Raw genomic sequence first — 14,985 nt, 5'->3', positions numbered from 1 at the left:
TAATGGTAACGTATGTTTCTTTTTAAAATGCTGTTGAAAAGATTTGAATAAAAAATGAAAATTTCCGAAAATATAATGATTTTTGAGAGGCTGCAAGCTTAGTTTTACTTATAATTATATATATGCTGTATAATTAAGCATGCATCGATTCAATTATGTAATTTCGGTTCCACTTATTATTGTTTTAGGTTTGTCACTATTTATTTATATGCATTTGGCGACATTTGATCATCCATTATATCAATGAGATTTTAACAGTCAAATGTAATTTTTACCAATAATCAAAGTTCATATACACACAGCAATGACTAATTGCACATGTTTTGTTTATTCTGAAACTTATTTTTCTGAGACACAATTTCAAAGTTGAAAATTCTAGGTGGCGACAGTAACGTATGTTACATTTTAGGGCATTAATGGTACTTGTAAAAGAAAAATAACAGATAGAAATGTAAAACTGAGAGTGTCCCTATTAGACAAAGTGGCAGCCATCTTTCTAACGACATTTTGACCTCAAGAAAAATCTTCGTATAAGAGCTACCCAGTGGAACATCAAATGCTGTGTCTTATTGAGAATGAGCGTACTGTCTTTTGATATCAATTTTATCAGGCTCGGCTGATATGGGCAGAAAGGGCTCGGCAAGCCTCGCCCTTTCTAGCCCATATCAGCCTCGCCTAATAAAATTGATATCAAAAGACAGTAGCATGTTATTCTCTATATAACTCATGCATCAAAAATCGTCTGTATAGGGCCATCCTTAAAAAAATGTTTGTTTGCAGTAACCCGACCCAGAATTTTCAAGGTGGGTAGGTAGGTCGATTTTTTTTTTTTTTTATTGAACTGTACTCCCAAATAAACATGGAATTTCAAAATGCTGGACAATATATGCTTTGATAATCTGGTATAAATTAATAAATTGATAACTGAATTCTAATTTAATAAGACCTGCAATTTATTTCTTCTATTAACCTTTAAAAGAACGAAAACAAAGCACAAGGCATAATTTTCTGATTCAAAAAAAAAAATTTTCTTCCAGACCATGAAAAAAAACTTTTGAGTAGGGGCAAATTTTGTGAGTCGGTCGCGTTACTGCAAACAAACATTTTTTTAAGGATGGCCTAGTTTTGAAGAAAACAAAACAAATACAACAACAGCAAAGTGTTGAGTAGCTTCAACACTGATCGCAAAGTCAATTTATCAGTTACTTGCGGTAAACAATACGTTTCATAATTATAATGGAACTTTATTTACAACGAACCATTTATATCATTTTACATTGCGATATAATAATGATGGAATAAAATAACAACAAAAAAACTTACCAATAAAACAGCAGCTTATGTCATTCATCGTGTGTTAGGTCATGTGTACACAGCGCTTCACCAATCCGTGTAATGACTTGCTGATGTCAAATTGTAGACTCGACTGTTCCATTGTAATACACGGGTACATCGGGTCTTATGCCGATGGTTTAAAATTGCAAATTTTATTCTCCTTTTTCTTAAAATATAGTTTGATAAAAAGATGATTTGCAAAAAGTGTCTTTAAATTTTAAATTTTCTCACCGGAGATGATAAGGAAATCTTATTGCAGTTCAAGGCCGCTCTAAGGTAACACCCCTTATATCAAAAGCAGAATGAATTGGGCCAGTTTCAATTAACGCGTCGCGCGCCGTTTTTATTCTGCTAATTAGCACAGTGACACAGGCATGCAAACTTCCAGGTTAATATTTCGCCATAAACTGACATTTGGAGAAGAATTATGAGGACATGTTCAACAACATCCAGGCTGAAGAAGTAGAGGTAATCGACTTAGATTTATAACTGTTGAATTGTTTTGTTTGAAGTCTTATTTATTACATATAAACACTACCAGCTTATCTGGAAACTGCCCGAGTATTTTTGTCCAACTGCAGGAACTTTAAAATTGAACAATACATTTTACTGCATGAAAGTCCAATTTCTAAAATTTAATCAGTTAATAATTTTAGGGGGGAAAATACTAATTAAAGTAGATCTATGTATACAGTATATAATTTGAGATTTATTCACATAAATCATTTACACTTTATTGATATTAATCATGAAGAGAATAATCCAGTATTATATATTAGATCATAATAATGGATAAATGGAGGAAATTCATTTTATTTCCTATAAATTAAAGTTTTTCAATACTCTGTTGGTTATATGCTGAAAAGCCCTGCAACAATCTAGTTTTATTTTCATATGAAAATAAATATTACATGAGTGATAGGATCGAGCCACAAGTGATTCAGTAAAATAGTTTTCATATATGATATCACAAGAAAATAAAATGTAAATAAATAGTAGATTATAGAAAAAACTGGAATTTTCTATTATACTAAATTTTCTTCTCTTTTTTGACCTTTATATAATTTTCTCTAATATGCTGTGTGTTTAAAATTAGTAAATTTTCAACATTGTTTTCCAGTCTTCTCTGCATATATCCTTAGTTACCAAGATAAGGTGTAATGTAATAATCAGCCCCCCCCCCCCCCAGCTGTCAATAAGAATTTAACAATCTCAACACTTTCTTAATACGCTGTGTATTCTAATTTAAGAGTCATGTAAATTTTCAACATATTCATTTGGCCATCTTATCTCCGCTGGTATCCATAGTTGCCAAGGCAAGTAGTAATCATCCCCCTCCCCTTGTCATCAAAAAGTTCATGTTCAAGTATTGTTTTTCTCGTTTATATGAATTTATAAATATTAAAATAAAAATTATAATTTATAAATACTGTAGTACATGCATTATTTATTTCATTATTTTATTTATGCATATAGACAACTTGAACAACTTGAAATTAACTATTTTTTCTACTTATAAATGAAATATTGATAAAATATAATGTGTATTTTTATTTTCTGAATTTTCACAGTAGAATTTAATTATTACTCTGTGCATTGCAGTGAAACATATTTTCATATTTTCACTGTTGTCTTGCATTCACACAATTAAAGTAGAAGTCTAAATTGAAAAAGAAATACATGTATATTATTAGTGCAGACCTCAGAAGAATTTGAGTTTAATGTCAACCAAAATTGTTAATTGCTTTTTCAGTATAATTATAATAATAAATAAAAAAGATTAATGTATTGAATAAACTCATTAATTAATATCTAACATGCATATCTTAATATGTTATTGTTCACTGATTGAAATGATATTGTCTAAGTTAATCATTTTGAAATTTTAATACCCAATTTTTTATTATGGCAAATAAACCATTCATCGCTTTTAAGTTTGAGTTAATACAGTGGCATTGTTAAAAACTTTGTTATGAAGTGATATAATACTGATATTAAATTATTTGCTTTGATTGGCTAAAGGCAGGTGGTGTCACATAGAAGTCCTTGTTCACATCTATTTAATTCTATATATCGCCTTCCAGGAAAGGCAATAATAATCATAATCACATCATCATTATTAAAACGATGATCACCTAAATCATCATCAGTCTATCACCACCAGAAACATCATCATCATCACAGCCACTATCATCAAAATGTCATCACCCTATTAATTATAATCATCACTTATATAATTATTCAGACTCAAAATAGGAAAAATCGTCATAATCATTTGTGGTCAGTAGTACTTACAATGGTATAGAGTTGGGTACTGCCAGAAAGAAAATACCACGATATACCACGTTTTTTCCCTAAAAAACACGTATAAACCAATTGGTATACCAAGGATTTTCATTGTACGCTATAGGTTTATTTTTTATCTCTAAAATAAGTATCAAGGTAGGATGGTATAGAATTTCAAATGTCAAAATTAAGCAGATCTATAAAATACAGATTAATCAAAGTATCATTTAACTTTTTTTCAATCGGGTACTTTCGACATCAAATAAGCTGCGCATGTTGACAATCATAAATTAATTGGGTCATGATCAGTTCTTGTTTTTAGCTCACCTGTCACAAAGTGACATGGTGAGCTTTTGTGATCGCTTTTTGTCCGGCGTCCGTCTGTAAACTTTTACTTTAAACGACATCTCCTCATAAACCGCTAAGCCAATTTCATCCAAACTTCACAGGAATGTTCCTTAAAAATTGTTCAAATAATTTAATTCCAAGCAGAACTCTGGTTGCCATGGAAAAAAACTTAAAATATATCTTCATTTAGAAAACCGAAAGAGCTAGAGCTTAAATATTTGGCATGAAACAGGATCTAGTCAGTGTCTACCAAGTTTGTTCAAATAAATGCCCTGGGGTGAAAATTGGCCCCGCCGGGGGGGGGGGCATTTATTTTCCTTATTTGTATTATATAGTAAAAAACTTAAAAATCTTCTTATAAAAAACAAAATTTTATTCAGCATGAAACATCTTCTATTCGATGTCTACCAAGTTTGTTCATATAAAAGCCCTGGGTTAAAAATTGGCCCAGCCTTAGTGGGTCATTGTTTTTCCCTTTATGTATATTTAGTAAAAACTTAAAAATCTTCTTTTAAAAACCCCAAAGAACTAGAGCTAAGATATGAAGCATGTAACATCTTCTAATGGGTGTCTACCAAGTTTGTTCAAACTTGAGTCAAAATGTTGAGCAAATGAGTGCCTCAGTCGTTGCCTCTCTCAACCGTTAAGTTTTAGAACGGCCGACTAAAGTCACTCGGGCTCATTGGCATGTTATTTATTAGGTAAATAAAATAAGATATTGATATAAAGAGTATCATACTCAAACATGGCACTATCACTTCAGTTAAATGTTTCTTTTTATTCCTTAAAGCTCATTGAAATGTTGTACATCAGAAAGCTATTTTTGTGTTCATATAGGGGTTACTTTTGTCGGCGGTGTCGGCGTCCCTTTAAACTTGTCCAGAGCATAAGTCAGTCATTATAAGTCGGATTGACTGCAAACTTGGTATGCATGCTTCTTATAATGATCCGAAGTGCAGTTCACAAGAACCGGTACTCTGCACTTCTTAATTTTTGAGTTATTGCCCTTTGTTAATTTTCATACTTTATCTTTGTCCGGGCCATTTCTCCTAATATATAAAAGCTATGGACTTGAAACTTCATAGGATGATAGATCTCATTTAGAAGAAGAACAGTGCACAAGAAGCTGTGCTCTGCACTTCTTATTTTTTGAGTTATTGCCCTTTGTTAATTTTCATACTTTATTTTTGTCCGGGCCATTTCTCCTAATGTATAAAAGCTATGGACTTCAAACTTCATAGGATGATAGATCTCATTAAGAAAAAGCGCAGTGCACAAGAGCCGGTACTCTGCATTTCTTATTTTTTGAGTTATTGCCCTTTGTTAATTTTCATACTTTATTTTTGTCCAGGCCATTTCTCATAAATTATAAAAGCTATAGACTTGAATCTTCATAGGATGACATATCTTATTGATAAGAAGTGCAGTGCACAGAAACTGCTGCTCTACATTTCTTATTTTTTTAGTTATTGCCCTTTGTTAATTTTCATATTTCATTTTTGTCCTGGCCATTTCTCCTATTAAACTATTTTGTTCACAAGGTGATACATCCGACTTGCGGAGTTCTAGTTATTAGAAAATTTGAAAACAGTGTGATGTTGTTAAAACAAAAAAAAATACACAGAAACAAGTCTAAAATTTTTCCCATTGTTGAATAGGCGAATGCATATCTACCCTGTGTGCACGCGGCGTCTACCTAGACTGATTCACAGTTGCCGATTTACCAAAGTAAATGTTTTTCAATTTATTTGAAATAGTGTAATCCTGTTGGACAAAAAAATGATTTCAAACACTAAAAGTAAAAGTAAAGTCGCCAATTCCTGCTTCTTCCACTGAGATCATGCAATCGACAATTCTGGCTTACATGTGGTTATTAGTCCCCTACCGGTTTACCGGAGGGGACTTTAGGTTTACCCTCCGTCCGTCCGTCTGTCCGTCCGTCCGTCCACAAAACTGGATCCCGCGATAACTTGAAAAGTACTGAAAATATTTTTATGAAACTTGGTATATGGATAGATGGCAGTATGGAGATTATGCACGTCTTTTTCTTTTCTTCCTATGTTGAAAATTCTGGTTGCTATGGCAACAAATAGGCTGAAAATATGGCAAATTTTACACATAAACTGGATCCAGTGATAACGCAAAAAGTACTGGAAATATTTTTATGAAACTTGACATATGGGTAGATGGCAGTCTTGAGATTATGCACGTTTTTTTCTTTTCTTCCTATGTTGAAAATTCTGGTTGCTATGGCAACAAATAGGCTGAAATATGGCAAATTTTACACATAAACTGGATCCAGTGATAGCGCAAAAAGTACTGGAAATATTTTTATGAAACTTGACATATGGGTAGATGGCAGTCTTGAGATTATGCACATCTTTTTCTTTTCTTCCTATGTTGAAAATTCTGGTTGCTATGGCAACAAATAGGCTGAAATATGGCAAATTTTACACATAAACTGGATCCAGTGATAGTGCAAAAAGTACTGGAAATATTTTTATGAAACTTGACATATGGGTAGATGGCAGTCTGGAGATTATGCACGTTTTTTTCTTTTCTTCTTATGTTGAAAATTCTGGTTGCTATGGCAACACATAGACTGAAAATATGGCGAATTTTTACACATAAACTGAATCCAGTGATAACTCAAAAAGTACTGGAAATATTTTTATGAAACTTGATATATGGGTAAATAGCAGTCTTGAGATTATGCATGTCTTATCTGTTCTTCCTATTTTGAAAAAATATCAGTTGCCTTGTCAACAAATATAACAATATTTGTGATTAGTCAAAAAGAGCTGAAAATTTTTTATGAAATTGCATCTTTAATTCTCCTCTTTAAGAATTTTTTGCTTTTAAAATGTTATATTTTGGTAACAGGGATGTTTCAAATATTAACTTTAGAGTGTCCTTCAGTCCGTCTGTCTGTCTGTTCATAAAAACTGTTTCCTGTGATCACTTTTAAAGAACTTTTCCAACAAATTTACTTAAAATAGAGAAAAATTGAAACATTAGTGAATGGCCAAAATTGGCCCCTCAGAATGTTGATGGGGTTCTAACCGGTAGGGGACTTATGGATTGCTTGCAATACTATGATAATTGCTTGTTGATAAAGCATTCAATTTTTGCTGAGAACTATTGTGGAATGATAAAAGTCAGCGAAAGTTGTTTGCAAAAGGTTAATTCAAAGAAATATTGATATAGACAACAGAAAAGATTTCATTTTGTACATTTTACGGATCTGTAATTGCTTTAAATTAGAACTAAAAGTAATGGTTTTCAGGTCTGTACCGTGGTACATACTGCAGATGTCTCAGACAGTGGTTTACCAGTATACATGTACTAGTTGAACCGCGCACGTCTACTGAATAGAAAATTCACTATCGCCTCTATTACCATCAAGATCTAAATTATCAACTCTTTCATCATTATAATAGGAGTACTAACAATAATCATTGCTTTCATAAATCATCATTTTCATCATCATTATCATCACTTCCATCATCAAAATTATAATTTAAAATCCTCATCATTATCAAAATCATATTCATAATTCAAATCATTTTATATATCTATATTATGTTTATGTGCTTGACAGATATATAGATATATATAAACTTTCAAAAAGAATTGTATAAAAAAACTTTTAAGGAAGATCATAATTAATCATATACCTTTATTTATCACATACACCGCGGCACAGGAGTGTAATAAAGCCGTTTAATAAAAACGATATTACACTAGACAATATTACACTAGTGTAATAACACTTTGACGTCACATCATTTGCGCTATAAACATAGCGTTAAAGCGCGCTAATTATAGCGTTACACTATAGGCGCGTCAAAGAAAAATGACTCTTTTTAACAATTTACCGTTCCTATTTTATATATGTGATAAATAGAATATTATATTCGTGTAGATTCAATACTAAATTTATTGAACTCGTTGAATAAAACAATATTATGCTCGCCAGAGGCTCTCATAATATGATTTTATTCAACTCATTCAATAAATTTAGTATTAAACCTACACTCATTCAATATCCTCTATGTTGCATTATTTGTATATTATTACAAAAAAATTATAGTTTTAATACTAGAAATTAAAATGCTAAGTTTATAATTTTACTTTTGAATAGACATGAAATTTACAAAATTACTTTTAAATTCACATGTTAAAAAAAAGAAAGCGTTTAAAATTTTAAAAGGAAATTTTTGAAGTGTACATGTACATGTACTGTTATTTGTTATCTCATTATTAAATAAGAATGTTTTTTATTTGTATTTTGTAGGACCTTTTATTGATTTGGAGACCAAGGCAGAGCAGGAGCGCAGCACTAAAAGAGCCTGGGGAAAGGCCTGCCTTATTTCATGGTGGAAGCTTACATGAAACAGGAAGACATGACAGTGTTACATGAATGATTATATAATGACAACACCAATTAAAAGATACAGAAAGTTAATGTGTTTCATGTGCTCAACTAACTACTCAAGTCATCATCTATACTGTAATGAAGTTTCAGAATTTAGCCTTTCTAAAGAACATTTAGGATCTTAAGTGGATGGACTTGTAAACCCATTTCCAGTAATATTTTGATATTGATAGTATTCATTATATATAGCTGTGTATGTGTTCTAGAAACATATTATTTCTACCAGACAATGAAAGTGAGCCATGTCTGTGTGAAAATCTAAGCTAACTGAAATGTGAGAGCAACTCAATAATTTACTAGTTCATGAAACATGCCATGAAAAGAAAACAAATCTAGAAAGAGAGTCAGATATCAAAAATAGCAATGAAAGAATAGAAATATCTAAAACTTGCAGAATCCACTTGATTTAGTCTGTTTGTGAGAGAAAATGTTAAAGTGCAATATCAACTAAATATGCTGGAATTATCCCAAACGGCAGTTATGAAGCCTTGCTGGGATTCATATTACAGATAAAGTTTGCTGGACAGAAATCATGTCTAAATAATGAAGATACAGAAGTGGCTTTGATATATGAGAAAAATATACTTGAAAAATGGAAAAGCTTTATTTAAGAAATAATATTATATATGCAAATACCAACTTGTGAATTTGGTTTTCATAAAATAATGAGGTTTTATTTATATTTATGCATACAAGGAATGTATACCACATTATCAGTATTATCACACGCTCAATAATTTTTATGCCCCCGGGCATATAGTAATTGAACTGTCCGTCTCTGTCTGTATGTATAAGGATAACCTAAAACAGCAAGTTTTTTTTCTTGAGTTCTACCCGCACCAATGGCTTCATAATTCACACATTCACTAATCAGTTCAAAGAATACAATCTCCAGGGGCAAGTTACATAACTATGGCTTCCATTTTTACCAAGTTATTGCCCTTTTGAGCACTTTGAAAATGAAAAGATTAACCAAAACCGTCAAATTGGATATATCTTAAGTTCTGTCTATACTAATTGCTTCATAATTTTCACATGTACTTCTCGGTACAAAGTGCATTGATATTGCTAAGTAATATTACTGTGCCATCCATTTTTCACAGTTATTTCCCTTTTTATCACTTTGAAAATAGGGCATTGTATGGTTAACCTTTTCAGGCAAGTTGGATATATCTTAAATTTCTCCTTAATACTTCTTTTATTTACATTGTGATACATTGAGGGACTTTGAAATAACCTGGCACAAATGTGTACTACATCAAGAGGATGTGTCGCATTTATGAACCACGCCCCTTTTCAAAGGTCAAGTTCACACTTTTATTTTGAAGGTTCACACTATTACAACTAGAGATAGGTACACACATTCGTGTCCGGAATATACTTTGTAACTTTGTCATGCATCGAAGGATTTTAAAGTAACTTAGCACAAATGTCAACCACATCTAGATGATATGTGTTGTGTGTAAGACCCATGTTCCTACCTCCAAGGTGAAGGTCACTCTAATAGTTTGAAGGTACTTAAGGTCATAAGAAGAGTTTGAAGGTACGCATTAGTTTTCAAACTGTAAAGTTGTCATGCATTAGAGGATTTGCATAAATGTCTATCACATCAAGGTGATGTGTGCATCCAAGACCCTTGTCCCAAGGTGTTAAGTTTGCTATAAAAAGTACTTCATTTCACAAGAACAATGTTAAGCAATTAGTTATTTTCATGGGGGCGTCCGTGGCCGAGTGGTTAAGGTCGTTGACTTCAAACCACTTGCCCCTCACCGCTGTGGGTTCGAATCCCGACAGGGACATTGGATTCTTTCATGTGAGGAAGCTAATCCAGCTAGCTTACGGAAGGTCGGTGGTTCAGTGCATTATTTCAGGCACAAACGGGCTCCTCCACCAGTAAAGCTGAAACGTAATCATATTACCTATACTGTGTCAGTGTGACGTAAAACCCAATCAAACAAACACAGTTATTTTCATTCTGTTTTCTTTTCATAATACCTGCATGCTTAAGAACCCTTTTTTGGGGGATATGTCACTTGCGTGACAGCTCTTGTTTATACAGCATTACAGTATATTTTTTCCAATGTCTCATATTTATGAGGAACATAGTTTCATTATGTGGTTCTTTGAATGGAGTTTGGGGTCACTGGGTTTAAGGTAAAGTCCTGCATTTATATATATTTGATAAAGTTGATATTTCTGAACTTCATCACAATTTATATTAATGACTTACCAACTTATATTCTTCACAAGTACAATACGCCATGACTCCATGTCAAGTTATGTTACTTTACAATTTTTTTGGCAAATTTTCTGTGAATAACTGAGTGAATGGGTAAACATTTTTTGAAATGCTGTTATACTGATAAATAACCTAGCTGGGTGAGGGCATAAAATTTGTGTTTTCAAACATGTTCTTATTTGTCATTGTTTTTAATCAAATCTGAACTGTTATTGTCAAAGGGTTGTTTGTTAATATAAATGTATGAATGAAATCAAAGCGGCTTAATTATTTACTCTTTGAGTTTCTTTTTGTTCAGACGTATGAACAAATTTGCTTCAAATAACAAACATAATAGCTTAAGTGATACAGTGTTCATACATGTGAACAAAAACCTGCCAATTTAAAGAAAGATATTTTTGTTCATACATATGAACAAAATCGGCTGATTTTTGTGCTATTTTTTGCTCTGTGAGTTTGTTTTGTTCAGACGTATGAACAAATTTGTTTCTAAATAACCACAAAATTACTGAAATAATGCAGCACTTGGTCATACGTATGAACCAAAACCTGCCATTTAGTGTAAAAAGTTTGGTTTTTGTGTTCATACATATGAACAAAATTGAAGTGCTAGTTTATGTGCTATTTTCGCTCTGTTAGTTAAATTTGTTCATACATATGAACAAAATCGAAGCTGTTCATTCATATGCTATTTTTCACTCTGTGAGTTTATTTTGTTCATACGTATGAACAAAATCGAAGAGGCTTATTTATGTGCTATTTTGACTCTGTGAATTTGTTTTGTTCATACGTATGAACAAAATTGAAGCTGTTGCTAATTTATGTGTTATTTTTTACTATGATAATAAACACTGCATAATTTTGTGGTTACTTTGAAAACATATTTTTGTTCATACGTCTGAACGAAACAATTGTTAAGACGTATGAACAAAAACATGTTTTCAAATAACCACAAAATTATTAAATTATGCAGTGTTTATTATTATATATGACTGTATGAAAAAACCCTCACAAGTTTAAAAAGAAATTTTGTTCATACGTATGAACAAAATCGAAACTGCTAATTTTTTGTCATTTATTTTTGCTCTGTGAGTTTGTTTTGTTCAGACGTATGAACAAAATTTGTTTCAAAATAACCATAAAATTATGAAGTTATGCAGTGTTCATTATCATATATATGTAAGAAAAAACACTCGCAAGTTGAAAAAGAAATTTTGTTCATACGTATGAACAAAATCGAAGCAGCTTATTTTTTGTTCTTTATTTTCACTGTGCGAGTTGGTTTTGTTCAGACGTATGAACAAAATTTGTTTCAAAATAACCACAAAATTACTGAAATAATGCAGTGTTCATACGTATGAACAAAATTGAAATGCTAATTACTTTAATGTGCTATTTTCGCTGTGTGAGTTAATTTTGTTCAGACGTATGAACAAAATTTGTTTCAAAATAATCACAAAATTATGCCAGTGTTCATACGTATGAACAAAAACCTGCCAATTTAAAAAGAAAAATAGTTTTGTTCATACGTATGAACAAAATCGAAGTGGCTATTTTTTGCTCTGTGTCAGTTTTTGTTCAGACGTATGAACAAATTTGTTTCAAAATAACCACAAAATTATGCCAGTGTTCATACGTATGAACAAAAACCTGCCAATTTAAAAAGAAAAATAGTTTTGTTCATACGTATGAACAAAATCGAAGTGGGTATTTTTGCTCTGTGTCAGTTTTTGTTCAGACGTATGAACAAATTTGTTTCAAAATAACCACAAAATTATGCCAGTGTTCATACGTATGAACAAAAACCTGCCAATTTAAAAAGAAAAATAGTTTTGTTCATACGTATGAACAAAATTGAAGTGGGTATTTTTGCTCTGTGTCAGTTTTTGTTCAGACGTATGAACAAATTTGTTTCAAAATAACCACAAAATTATGCCAGTGTTCATACGTATGAACAAAAACCTGCCAATTTAAAAAGAAAAATAGTTTTGTTCATACGTATGAACAAAATCGAAGTGGGTATTTTTGCTCTGTGTCAGTTTTTGTTCAGACGTATGAACAAATTTGTTTCAAAATAACCACAAAATTATGCCAGTGTTCATACGTATGAACAAAAACCTGCCAATTTAAAAAGAAAAATAGTTTTGTTCATACATATGAACAAAATCGAAGTGGGTATTTTTGCTCTGTGTCCGTTTTTGTTCAGACGTATGAACAAATTTGTTTCAAAATAACTACAAAATTATGCCAGTGTTCATACGTATGAACAAAAACCTGCCAATTTAAAAAGAAAAATAGTTTTGTTCATACGTATGAACAAAATCGAAGTGGGTATTTTTGCTGTGTCAGTTTTTGTTCAGACGTATGAACAAATTTGTTTCAAAATAACCACAAAAGATTTGATGCAGTGTTCATACGTATGAACAAAAACCTTACAAGTTGAAAACAAAATTGTTCATACGTATGAACAACATTGAAGTGTCTGTCTAATTTATGTGCTATTTTTCAGTATGTGAGGTAATTTTGTTCAGACGTATGAACAAAATTTTGTTAAAAAATACTCAATATTGCTGAACTTATTCAGTGTTCATACGTATGAACAAAATCTTGACAAGTTGAGAAAAAAATTTGTTCATACGTATGAACAAGTTTGAAACTGCTAATATATTTGTTATTTTTTACACTATTCTTATTTTTTGTTCAGACGTATGAACAAAAATTGTTGAAAAATAAAAATATATTGCTAAAATTTTTCTGTTTTTGTCCTATTTTGCCCAAAAAGCAGTATTTTTTAGTGTATTTTTTCAAAGAAATAACTCTAAAACGGGCCAAAAAGAGGGACACTCGGAAAATCCTCTTTTATTCTGGAAGCAGATGTTATTTTAGTCAAACACATGATCAGATGATTCATAATCGCCACTAATAATTTGTTCCAATAAGTAACATAACATATGAGCCGCGTCTCGACAAACCAACATAGTGCGTTTGCGACCAGCATAGATCCAGACCAGCCTGCGCATCCGCGCAGTCTGATCAGGATCCATGCTGTACGCTTTCCAAGCCTATAACAAGTAGAGAAACTGATAGCGAACAGCATGGATCCTGATCAGACTGCGTAGATGCGCAGGCCGGTCATGATCCATGCTGGTCGCAAACGCACTATGTTGGTTTTGTCGTGGCACGGCTCATATGTCGTATTCGAGAACTAATTTAAACAGTTGAAGATATAACCAACTCTTGTCTTAAAAGCACATCAAGTAGTACAAATTATCATACCTGATGCATTTTATTTGATGTGTTTAGCATGCACATTTGTTTTCCATTGATAAATAAGCTTAGATGGCGAATGTGTTCTGATTCTTTTGATCATTTGAATAATAAGTAGTAATAAGAGATAATTTCTTATTGATTACTTACCATGATTGTCCTTTTCATCTTTCTTATCATGCTACACATTCTGAAATGCATGTTGTTATCGAAATGTCCTTTATATGAGTAAGAATAGGTGCAATATGGTTAGGTGTCATTACCGTTGGAATAACTTAAGGCAACAATTTCGATTTCATAAAACCAAATCTGGTGTATGTTACTTATTGTAATCTGCAATTATCTAAGAATTGCTATTAATACGGCCATCTAAACTATATAACAAAAATCGTTAAAGCGACCAGATTTCGTTTCATTATATTTGAGATTCAAACATGCCACAAATAGTATAAAGAGAAGTAAACAAAAGAACATGGACAGAAGATTAATGTTTTATATAATGCAATACATTTACATTTACATTTCTTACCGTTTGACATTGAACGGCGGATAAACAACATAGACAAATCCATATGCAAATTAGGCAGGCTGCAGACATTTTATATGTATCCGATAAGAGGTGGGTGTCGGAAAGTAATCTATCATGATAGCAAAACTGTTGTAATTGTAAACAGAGAACACACGTGGGTAGAAAATCAAATGCATAAATAATTACAATGGTCATGATAAGCTATTTTTTGATTTCTCGTTTTCTTAATGATGCGAGAACTGTTGTGTGTAATTGTTCTCTTCTTGACAGATATCGGGAACTATATAGAATCTGTGGAAATAGCTGCTTTAATTTTTATAGAAACTAATGTCCTTGAAATGGACAGAAACTACAGAGGCTATATAATTGAAAGAGAAGCTTCGAATTTGAATTTTTTTGACATTCACCATTCCTCTTGTAATTATATATTTGAATTTCAACTACTATATGAAGTATGACACTCGCATCTTCGATTTTGCAGAGTATTATTCAGGCCCTTTTCTAACTGTGTGACATTTTAAATAGAAGTTATTATTTAACATC

The 14,985-nt window shown here is 31.8% G+C and overlaps 1 long non-coding RNA gene across 1 annotated transcript; it reads left to right on the top strand.

The window, feature by feature from the left end:
• The first annotated feature begins 1,645 nt into the window (after positions 1–1,645).
• Positions 1,646–13,387, top strand: LOC132737052 (uncharacterized). The gene is made up of 2 exons (XR_009626674.1): positions 1,646–1,803; positions 8,267–13,387. It is a non-coding gene; the product is annotated as an uncharacterized LOC132737052 (long non-coding RNA).
• Positions 13,388–14,985: the final 1,598 nt, after the last annotated feature.

Source organism: Ruditapes philippinarum, unplaced genomic scaffold (genome assembly GCF_026571515.1).
Source record: "Ruditapes philippinarum isolate M1 unplaced genomic scaffold, ASM2657151v2 ctg1475_1_1_1_1, whole genome shotgun sequence".
Classification (NCBI taxonomy): domain Eukaryota; kingdom Metazoa; phylum Mollusca; class Bivalvia; order Venerida; family Veneridae; genus Ruditapes; species Ruditapes philippinarum.
The sequence above is the reverse complement of the archived record's forward strand: the minus strand, read 5'-3'. Positions and strand labels throughout refer to the sequence as shown.